Raw genomic sequence first — 12,007 nt, forward strand, 5'->3', positions numbered from 1 at the left:
GCGGGCGAAGAATCTTTAGAATTCAGTTAAGTTTATTCATTGAATGATTATGTTGACTGACTGTAGGAGCCGCCAGCTTCTCTTGTGATTATTGTAGTGGGTCTTTAAACTGTAAGCTAATCGCCTTTACGCCGTCAGTTAAAGAGACGAGACGAAAGGCCATGGGTTTAGTGCACGGTCGAGCGTACAGAACAGGTAAAGTGCTACAAAAGATGGACGAGAGTAATTCGGCTATTGGGCAGCAGGATCCGATGGACGGATGGTGGCTTACTCACGGCAAACAACTCCACACACCTTGGTTTCGTGATGACTACTTCCTTTAAGTGAGGAATAACAGCAGCCTACTGATTTATCGCATGCTTTGAATGAATAACGCCACTAGGAGCTCTAAACTGTTTCTTTTTTAATATTTGTTTATCCATTGACTAGAGTTCTTCATCTTCTCATTGTTGCTATTCTCACGCAGTTTATTTTTTGAACCAGGTCCAAACATTCGGTGGGATCGTTACACTGTTAAAAATGGTTGGAATTATAAATATTCACTCACTTATGCATATAAATCAAAGATCGCGGTGTTATTTTGTTACTTAAACGTTGTCTACTTTCCGAAGATGTGCTATCACTGTAAAGAAATCCATTGTATATCATCATGGGAAAAACAGCACTTAGATGCACTTGGTTTAAAAATTGTTCAAACTCCCAACTGAAGGCTTATAGTTACAAGCTAGGAGACGCAGCAACGCTTCCCAGCATGTCAGTGAACTTTACTTAGTAATCAGATGTCGAAAGTTATCATAGCTTATATTACATCTGAAAGGCATTAACAAGCATAAAGAAAAGGGAGGAATGGACTGCTATGAACTAATACAATAGGGATCGGAGTTCACCTGTACAATTACAGTTCCATACTTACATCTTTACGCCTTCGGAAGTTACGCAGCTCGTAAGTAACAAAATAACACTGCAGTATTTCAGTTATGTACATACAAAAATAAAACGAAAAAGTGGTGTGTGTTTATGTTTGTTTGTGTGTGTGTGTGTGATTTTAATACTACTACTGAAACTACTGCTGAATGTAGGTTAGCATTTGTGAAATCAAAATGACCGTCGGGGAAGTTGCTCCTCTGCTGTGCTGACTGTAAGTTTATTTCTTGTATATTTTGAGTGTACGGCCTTTTTTCAGTTTGTAAAATTTGCGACTGAATATAGAGAGAGTACAGCCGAGGTATTTTAGGGACGGAATAGCTGCATTTCGTGATCACGTTGGAATCTGACCACTTTTTCTCAAACATAATAACTTTCAATTTTTCGAGGTATTCTACCGTTTTGCGAGCGAACATTTTTATATTGGAAATCACTTATGGTGTGTGCGGAGAGTATTTAGTTTTGACTACCACTCTCACTTTCTCCATTTTCCGCTCCTGTCACGAAAGGTTCGCTTCACAAGGATTGTTGGTAAACCTTCATGTGAGAACTAATGTTTTTAATTTCCCTTCACGGTCTTTACGCGAGACGAGACATATATTTCTTGACTCAACTGTAAGAGGCAGTCAAATGAAAACCGAACGTCCGCCACAACGGAGCCGTGGAATGGTAGAATTCAAGAGTAATTACCACCCATGCTCAGACATTTATCGCACTTGGCGACGAGACGATCAATTCCTGTTCCGTTGAACGCAGTCTACCACTGACGAATCTACACGCGCACCCACTGTTGCGCTTTCTCGTCGGACTTAAACCATTGTCCATTTATATCTTTCTTCAGCTCGCCAAAGAGGTGAAAATCTTAAGGTGAAAGATCCGGGTTGTACGGAGGATAGTTGCAGTCTTTCCAAACCTAATCATTCAACCGTAGTCATCGTCCGGTTGTGAGTGTGAGGGCGGTGTTATTGTGCTAAGGATTTCCGTGGTTATCTTCTTCTCGAATGGTGTAGTGATATCTAATAGAAACAGGTGGCAGTAGTACAGAAGGGATCAAAATGGGACAAAAAGTCCACTCACAGAGAAAGAGTGAGATATGGTACGGTAAGTGTGGCAGGTGAGATGAGAAAGAGGAAACTGGAAATAAGGGGATAGGAGAAAAATAGGTAATTTACCATGTGGCCGAGATACTGCCTCCCTGTTGCACAGAAAGAAAACAACTGTTTTATGCTAAGAATAAAGCTAATGACACAAGAGAAAGCTTTAATCCGCTCTTAACTGAAGACTCGTTTGGGATAGGACACAGGTTCCACGATAATTTGTTCCACACTCTTGTGGATGGAATGGAGAAAAAAGTTGTGTAATGCTAACGTACAGCTAAAATGCTGGAAATATCAGATCTGGTATTGCTGTTACGGAACGATGATGGATATTTGATGCATCAGAAGAGGTACTGAGGCACTGAGAAACCAGTGACAATATGATCAAGCCATTAGATAAGAGCGAGTTATCTTCCGCCCCTCACCGCTTTCGCTTAACACTAATACGACGCCGGACGGAGTGGCCGCGCGGTTCTAGGCGCTGCATCTGGAAACGAGCGACCCCTACGGTCGCAGGTTCGAATCCTGCCTCGGGCTTGGATGTATGTGATGTCCTTAGGTTAGTTGGGTTTAATTAGTTCTAAGTTAAGTCGCATTCTGCTCAGAGCCATTTGAATCATTTTTGAACTAATACGACGAGAAATAAGTAACAGAGTCGCACACTAACCCAAACCCCATATTTTCTTTTAAATTGAGACCTTAGGCTACAGGTAAGAGACATACTAGACTCTTGCGAGCTAACTGATAGGTTACTGGGATCAGTGAATTAATGTAGGAACAAATTACAAAATGGCTCTGAGCACTATGGGACTTAACTTCTGAGATTATCAGTACCCTAGAACTAAGAACTACTTAAACCTAACTAACCGAAGGACATCACACACATCCATCCCTGAGGCAGGATTCGAACCTGCGACCGTCTCGGTCACGCGGTTCCAGACTGAAGCCCCTACAACCGCTCAGCCACACCGGCCGGCGACAAATTACAACTTATCTCTAAGTTTGTCTCTGAGTCAGTGGTCTGCTGTCTTACTCTTATAACAAGATTTTTTTTGTTCTTCGACCTTTCGGCATTTTGAACAATGGTCAGTGTTTCACATTCTGCTATAACATCTTTCATTGTTCTACAAGTCTGCCATTGGTTAATTTACGTAGTAAACTAATAGTAAAATGTTTCCACTACAGTAAAGTGGGGCTTCTTTGGGACGGGTTTTAGTATTCTCCTGAATTTCTGGAAAGCTTTAGCTTAATATATGACTAAATGTAAGCTAGTTTGATATATTGAACCTTCCTATCTTGAATATGAAACGCATTTTGTTCTGTAACCATTCCTAGCAAATGAGACCCCTCAGACATTTTCCAGATACCCCAAGGGTTAGGATAACACTGTGACAAGTCATTTTTCAGGATAAAACCAATAAAGAGAAAGAAGTGTCCAAATGTTAGACTGCTAACCCTTTATTTTGACAAGTATTGACCCCACCACAATCTCATTAAAGTAACAGTGACATAGAAATTCTGAAAAAAATGATTATACACATTAAAGAATTTGAGATATTAAAGAGTAACAGGGAAGAAATAAAAAGTCATGAAAAAATGCGAATCGCCAAAAATAAAGAAAGCATTTTGTAAAATTTAGTCCAGCGTATACAGTTCCAACTCCTCTACATAAAAAAAATACCTCGACGACCAACTTGCTTCTGCAGGCTTATGATTTGGAAGTTTTCTGTAGCGGAGACCAAGTAACCCTCTGTTGTTCTTTTTGTGGCTGGTCCTGGATACCGTTTACCTTCACATGCGACAATGCGACAAGTACATGCATCCCATTACTCACATTCTCTATTTGATTTCCTTGTTATGTAACCAAGGAGGTTGAAGACTCATCAGCGTCTTTGGATCCATCTTCTTCGTGCTTAGTATTCATGGTTACACCCTAATCAGACTGTGCTTAAGATAGAGAAAACAAGCTTTCCACAGTGCCACTGTCTGTGCCATCATTGTTTACCGTCGTCTTTGCAAGACGAGAAGCTCTCTGTGCAGTTTTCGCTCTTTCTCTTGAAGTGACAGCTCGTTACCCCAGGCAGCAAGAACGTCTTCTGCAGAAATGATCTTTCCTGCGACAACATTTCCCCTTTTACGTCTCACCATCTGACGCTTCTCAGTTGCTTAAATTCTTTTCTCAACTAGTGGATCCATGTAGGTGTCAGCGATAATTGCAGTGATGTTTGTTTCCTGGACCATCGTGAATGACGGAAGCCTTTCCAGCACAATTTGGCGATCAAAGTGGTAGATGCCAGTCTTCCGGATGCTTGCTTTCAAGTTGTATACTCTTGCGGTCACTCATTACCACAGCTTCTTGTGCAACGTGGGAAGTTGCTTCTTGGACAAAGAGCGTCACCTGCTGTCCACTACCATCTGTTTTCAGTCCACAAGGATCATCCGCCACTGTACTTCGAAAAATTCGGAAGTACGCATCATCAAGCGGATGCAGAAGTTGGGTAGCATTTCATGGCAGTACAATGAATATTCTTCATACAGCCGTAGCAGATCAAGAATGATATGCACGCTCAGGTTGAAGTCTATAATAAGCTTAACACCATCTTGTCGTCTTAAGATAGGCATGAGTAACTGGATAAATCAGTCCTCAAAGTTGGTTTTGTCAAACCACCCTCTCTTGTTTCTGTTATACCAAGTTCCTGTTGGCCCGTTTACCGTCTATGTGTCCCACAAATAATCGGCTTTGTAGCTTAAGAAAAGGGAGCGAGTATTCCCACTGCATTATCACACACCATTTAGGAGGAGCATGCTTTTGACGAGTTTTGTGTTTGTTCAAGATTCTTTATTCCCCTTTTAGTAATTAGTTTCGACTCGCTCGGATCATCATCTAAATTGGTTTCATAGTAATTCCACACATTCTCACGTCGAACACTTTCCATCTCCATCTCGAAATTGTCATAATTTGTCTGCTGTTTTCTGCACAGATAATGTTTTTCGCCGCCCTGTGTCACAGAACAGCGCTGTGCCTTTGCATAAATTGTCTTGCCCTGACTATCCCAGTGAAGTTGTTTTTAAATCTGGCTTCCTTCCTGCCACATCTGTCAAGGTACGCCTTTATCATACATCAGAGTTGGAAATTCAGCACTGGGGGTCCAAAACTTGATAAAGCCAATGCACGCGATACAAGCCATTCCTTTTCCTACTCTGTAAGTACACAATGCCTGGCAACTGTTCCCCCTTGTCTTTCTTTTAGTAGAAATGTCGTCTTTGGAATTCCACACTTCTGAGACGATTCCAGTACACCAAGGCTTTCATTTTAATAGCATTAATAGCCTGCTTGAGATTTGTCTTGGTATCATTTATGTAGTCCCTCGACCCCAGGGCCCATTTATATTTCCATAAAACACTTTGACCGTTCCTAAAACAAATGAGATAATCAAAATTTGTTACAAAGTAGCTGTGGGGTAACTTTTGGACAATTCCAAACTTTCCCCATGGAAATATCATTACTGACAAAAGTAGCCAAACTAGTTGCTAATTCTAGAATGTTTTATTCCATGTTCACATATATGTTACCTAAAGCATTAACGATTTGTTATAATTAGCTATCATTGGTGGCCCAAATCCAGTTCTGGTTTCGTAAGTGAAAGTCTGCAGCACACTTATCGCTTGTCAACACCACCACGAATTTCCAAAATTGTTGCACGGGTGGTGTGTGGAAAGTTTGCAGATGGCCAGTAGATGGCAGCAAGATCAGAACTTGTAGACACCTCAGAAGCAATATGGTATCTGACATGTTGAAGCCGTGGGAGATTTAAAATAGCACTGAAGTGTCACTGTCGTAATGTTACCACACCAGTCCTAAAGTAGCCCCACTTTATGGTACTAATTTGTTAATTTCGCCAAGGATGACCATTTGTGTGTGTGCGTGCGTGTGTGTGTGTGTGTGTGTGTGTGTGTAGCAGGTATAATCAGGCAGGGCGGACGTTACGCAGCGCTCATGAATCAGGAATTAGTCCCGGGCGCTCTCTGGCCTAATGCGCCCCCTACGGCGCGATATGTGGGCCACCGCTCCACACCGCACAGTGGCCTGCTCGCCGGGTTGCCAGCCATTAGGGGCTGTGTGCCGGCACCTGCGGCCTCACCGCGCCGCTTACGAGTGGCGGCCAGGCATGCTATAGGCTGGTCCGGGTCTTCTCCCCTCCCCTTCCCTCCCACCACTCCGGCACCTGGGGGGAACCTCAGGCAGACGCGCTAATGGACAGCAGGGACGGCTGCGTCTCCAGGGGAGGCCAGCGGACGGGATTTGTCTGCCGCTAAACAGTGTTCGAAAGCGGCTATTACTAGCCATTTATACTTTATCCAATCCACTGCTCCTAATGTGGAAACTGAGATGGGGTTTTAGTGTGCACTTCAACACAACTGAAGTAGGTCATTCAGCTGTGGTCGAGACATTAAGTGGTACTTCACGTTACCAATAATCAAAATCGAATCACACGGGTAACAGAGACTTACTGACTGTTTCATGCGGATAAGTGATGACAGAAACCAAGAAAATTAATTTCTTAAACATGTCATCAGCACCCACTGCACAAAACCCCTATAAAGCTTATTACTGATGCAATCCTGTCCACAAAAACAGATATCGTAAACCACTCGTCGACCATAAGATTTTTCTCTGAGGCCTGGAAACTGGGACGCACATAATAATATTTGAAAAAGATGTCACAGCAGCATCCTGCACTGTCCATGGCCTTACAATATGTAATCCATCACCAGCTAACCAACTGCTTGTTTATAAACCAACAGGTTTGAGGAATACGAATCAGCCTCTTACGCGTCAGATTGTTACATTTAAGCCACATTGCGCCCCGCTTTTATGCCTACTTTACATTATAGGCTCCACTGTGTAGAACGAGGCTTCGTAGGTAGCCGGAGAATGACTTCCCATCACCTAGTGTGGGAACACGGAACGTTCGAGAGGCTTCCTACGCTGGAGGAGTGGCGAATAACCGTTCGTATGGGGAGCCAAGTCGCATATTGCTGACAATTTGCCTTTTCACATTACTATTACATTTAAAATTCTAACCATACCGGTGATCTTACTTGTACTGAGAACAGTCATTTAATAATTGCAACAACTTTTATTATTTTTATGAGAGAAGTTAGATGTTTTAGTTAAGGTGGTCTTTTATTTCATCTTAAGATGGACCAGTCAGAAACGAGCAGGAGGAAACAGGCGCGAAACAGTGGTTAAGCATCTGTAGGAGTCGCGATCGGGACTGAACGGTGTAAATACATCTACATCTACATGGATAATCTGCAAATCACATTTAAGTGCCTGGCAGAGGGTTCATCGAACCACCTTCACAATTCTATATTATTCCAATCTCGTATAGCGCGTGGAAAGAATGAACACCTATATCTTTCCGTATGAGCTCTGATTTCCCTGATTTTATCATGGTGATCGTTCCTCCCTATGTAGGACGGCGTAAACAAAATGTTTTCACATTCGGAGGAGAACGTTGGTGATTGGAATTTCCTGAGAAGCTTCCGTCGCAACGAAAATCGCCTTTCTTTTAATGATGTCCAGCCCAAATTCTGTATCATTTCTGTGACACTCTCTCCCATATTCCGCGGTAATACAAAACGTGCTGCCTTTCTTTGAAATTTGTCGACGTACTCCGTCAGTACTATCTGGTGGGGTTCCCACACCCAGCAGTAGTATTCTAAAAGAGGACGGACAAGCCTAGTGTAGGCAGTCCTTAGTAGGTCTGTCACATTTTCTAAGTGTCCTGCCAATAAAACGCAGCCTTTGGTTAACCTTCCCCACAACATTTTCTATATGTACTTTCTAATTTAAGTTGTTCGTAATCCTAATATCTAGGTATTTAGTTGAATTTACGGCTTTTGCACGGACGTGTAACGGAAGTTTAACGAGTTCCTTTAAGCACTCAAGTGGATGACCTCACACTTTTCGTTATTTAGGGTCAACTTCCACTTTTCGTACAATTCAGATATTTTTTCTAAATAGTTTTGAAGTTTTTTTGAACTTCTGATGACTTTATTAGTCGATAAACGACAGTGTCATCTGCAAACAACCGAAGACGGCTGCTCACATTGTCTCCCAAATCGCTTATATAGATAAGTAACAGCAAAGGGCCCATAACACTATCTTGGGGAACGCCTGAAATCACTTCTATTTTACTCGATGACTTGGCGTCAGTTACTACGAACTGTGACCTCTCTGACAAGAAATCGCAAATCCAGTCACATAACTGAGACGATATTCCATAAGCACGCAATTTCACTACCAGCCGCTTGTGTGGTACAGCGTCAAAAGCCTTTCGGAAATCCAGGAATACGGAATCGATCTGAAATCCCTTATCAGTAGCACTCAGCACTTCATGTGAATAAAGAGCTAGTTGTGTTTCACAGGAACGATGATTTCTAAACCCATGTTCACCGTGTGTCAATAGACCGTTTCCTTCGAGGTAATTTATAATGTTCGAACACAATATACGTTCTAAAGTCCTGATGCATATCGACGTGAACGATATGGGCCTGTTAATTATTGGATTACTCCTACTACCTTTCTTGAATATTGGAGTGACTTGTGCAACTTTCCAGTCTTTGGGTACGGATCTTTCGTCGAGCGAACGGTTGTATATGATTGTTAAGTAAGGAGCTAATGCATGATCATACTCGAAAAGGAACCTAACTGGTGTACAGTCGGGACCAGAATACTTGCTTTTATTAAGTGATTTGAGTTGCTTCACTACTCCGAGGATATTTACTTCTACGTTACTCATGTTGACAGCTGTTCTCGATTCGAATTCTGGAATATTTAGTTCGTCTTTTTTTTGTGAAGGCATTTCGGAAGGCTGTGTTTAGTAACTCTGCTTTGGCAGCACTGTCTTGGATAGTATCTCCATTGTTACTGCGCAGGGAAGGCATTGATAGTTTCTTGCCGCTAACATACTTCACATACGGCCAGAATCTCTTTGGATTTTCTGCCAGGTTTCGAGAAAAATTTTCGTTATGGAAACTGTTATAGGTGTCTCGCATTGAACTCCGCGGTAAATTTTGAGCTTCTGTAAAGGATCGTCAATCTTGGGGATTTTGCGTCTGTTTAAATGTAGCATGTGTGTTTCGTTGTGTCCCAAGGAGGATCAGCTCCGTCGTTTGTCAGTTTAGTTGGTATAAATCTCTCAACTGCTGCCGATACTATTTCTTTGAATTTAAGCCACATCTGGTCTACACTTATATTATAAATTAGGAAAAAGTGGAGTTTGTCTCTCAGGAAGGCGTCAAGTAAATTTTTATCTGCTTTTTTGAATAGGTATATTTTTAGCTTATTTTTTGAGGATTTGGGGATTACAATATTCAATCTCGTAACGACAACCCTGTGTTCACTAATGCCTGTATCGGTTTTGATGCTCGTTATTAAAAATACATGCATTGTTAAAATACATGCATAATTAAAAATACATGCATTGTAAGTGACAGGATGCTGAGTGACACTAAAATGTTTAGTGTGGTATTACCAGAAGATATACAAACTAAACGTTAAAGCATATTGCATGCAGTTAGACTGTTATTCACGGTGTTCAGAAAATATTTCAGATTCCAAAATTTAGTTTTGCTGGCTCTGTGTGTCTGCAGGCTGTTCACACAAAGTTTGAATAAATCTGGAGAAGCGTTTGTGGCATCCGAAGACAGTGTCCGTAGTCAGGAATTTTATTTTGCACCGCTGTTCGTTCTTGCACTTTACAGTACAGGAGCAACGAACTCGCGACCTGCTGAGAATAAGAATCCATAGGGGACATGAGTATCTAGAAACGGCATCCACGAGATATCCATAGAAGATGCCTGGTGAGCTAAAACACCTCCAGATGATCGGTGAAGATGCAGGACGCAAATGCCGACAATGTTACGGACTTTAATTTCATAGCGTCCATGTTATCATCGTGTAAACCAAACGGTGAAGTCCAGTGCCAGCTGCTGGAATGTGTGGAAGCGGAAGTGTGCATAGCAATTTTCGTCATTATCTAGTAGGCAAATGGAATATGACTTGAGACCATCGTTTTGGTGATAAAAATGCTTAGTAATACGCAGTGAACATCTTTGTACACTGATTATTTTCTCTTTGCTATTTTAAACCGTATTTGTGTAATAAGATCATAAAATTATAGAAGTAATGGGCAGACAAAAGGCGCCTGTCATATACTTCTTAGATTTTAGCAAGGCACTTGATAGTGTTGACTTCGATATTGTACTTGCCAACATTGCGTTCCTCTACAAGTGCAGTGGAATGGTTTCGCTCTTATCTGACACCTGATAATGCGTGATGTCCGCCAGTGAAAAGTCGCAATGGAGACAGGTGGTATGAGTCGTCCCCCAGGGTTTAGTATTAAGTCCTATACTTTTACCACAGTCGGTTATGTCGTGCTAATATCAGATTCGTGGTAATGAGCTCCAGCGAACATCTGTGAGGAAAAGATACCGAAAATTTCTATGCCAACCTGTGACATTATGAAAATATCAAAATGGGCATGGAATATGGGGTTAAAGCTGAATTCATACAATACCTTCGTGGTACTACCTGGTCATTATACGCTCATTAGCCCGAAATGTCTGAAATCTCTAGCATCTTTGCTCACATATAGGACAAATATTTCTTTCCCACAGCAAAGAGGGTAGGGGAAATAAGAAATGAAAACTTACACTAGGCTGAGATCATGGCTACAATATGCAAGAAAGTAAAAGCATCTCTCCATGAGTCACAAAAATATAAAAAACACCTTCCCTTTCGACGTGTAATATAAACATGTACAAACGTTTGCACTTTCAATATCTTAGATTATGGATACGTTACCACGGAATGTCATTTTCAGGAAAGCTCCTAGAACTTTGGACTGGCGATGAATATCTATTCGTGACGTATCTGTGACGTTCACTTTTTTGAACGGATTTTACTACCTTATACACCTGTCTCCTTTACCGTCTTACATGTATACAGGCTCTCACGTTGTTGTGGACCTTAAATTTCTCAACAGTCCAGGAGGAACACTCCATCACTCAACCCCTTTCTCAGAGTCTTTTTAAATACCAGGTTCACAACCCTATAATGACTTCTGTCATTATATCAGACAGTTCGTGACGTATCCACTAAAACTGCATCAAATATAAGTGCCCTTCCTTCAAACCAGACATTTATCCCTTTTCGAAGTCTATAGGTAACGATGTCTACCTAAATTTCCATGCTTCATTTCTGTTTCATTACAGTTATTAAGTCTCTTCACTATTCCATTTCACAGTTATTAAGTCTCTTCACTATTCCATTTCTTTGTTTCTCTTTTCTTAGAACAATCTAAATGTGAATAATATGATGATGTTGAGTAGAAAAGCAACCGTGTATCATAGAATACAGATTTAGTTGTGTGGCACTTGACACGCACATTAGCTGATTAACCAGGCGTAAGGTTGAGAAGCTATATCAATCGGAAAGAGCGTATAAGGTCGAGCATAAGAGAAGGCTAATTGTCGACCGATTTGGAGACCGTCTAAGAAAGTGTGGTCTGTCTGTAAAGGAGACCCTATACAGAACTCTAGTGCGACCCATATTGGAGTAATGTTCGTTTGTTTTGGATTCCCATTAGGTAGGTTTACAGGAAGAATAGAATTAATTCAGAGGCGTTCCTAGATTTGTTACCGGTGTGTTCGATCAACAAGTGAATATTACAAGGATGTTTCATGATCTCAAAATGAAATCCCTGGAGGGAAGATAACATTGTTTTAGAAAAACATTGTCAATAAATAATTCATGCAATTACTGCTGATTGGAAAATTACTAGCTATGTATATAGCTGTAGAGGTAACGGTAATATACTCTTGTTTGCTTGTCAAGCAACCTTCGCTTTCTGAATGGCTTTCACATTGAAAGACCATCTCTCACTGTTATAAGTTTGAAGTAACACAAATAGCTT

Source organism: Schistocerca serialis, chromosome 8 (genome assembly GCF_023864345.2).
Source record: "Schistocerca serialis cubense isolate TAMUIC-IGC-003099 chromosome 8, iqSchSeri2.2, whole genome shotgun sequence".
Lineage (NCBI taxonomy): Eukaryota > Metazoa > Arthropoda > Insecta > Orthoptera > Acrididae > Schistocerca > Schistocerca serialis.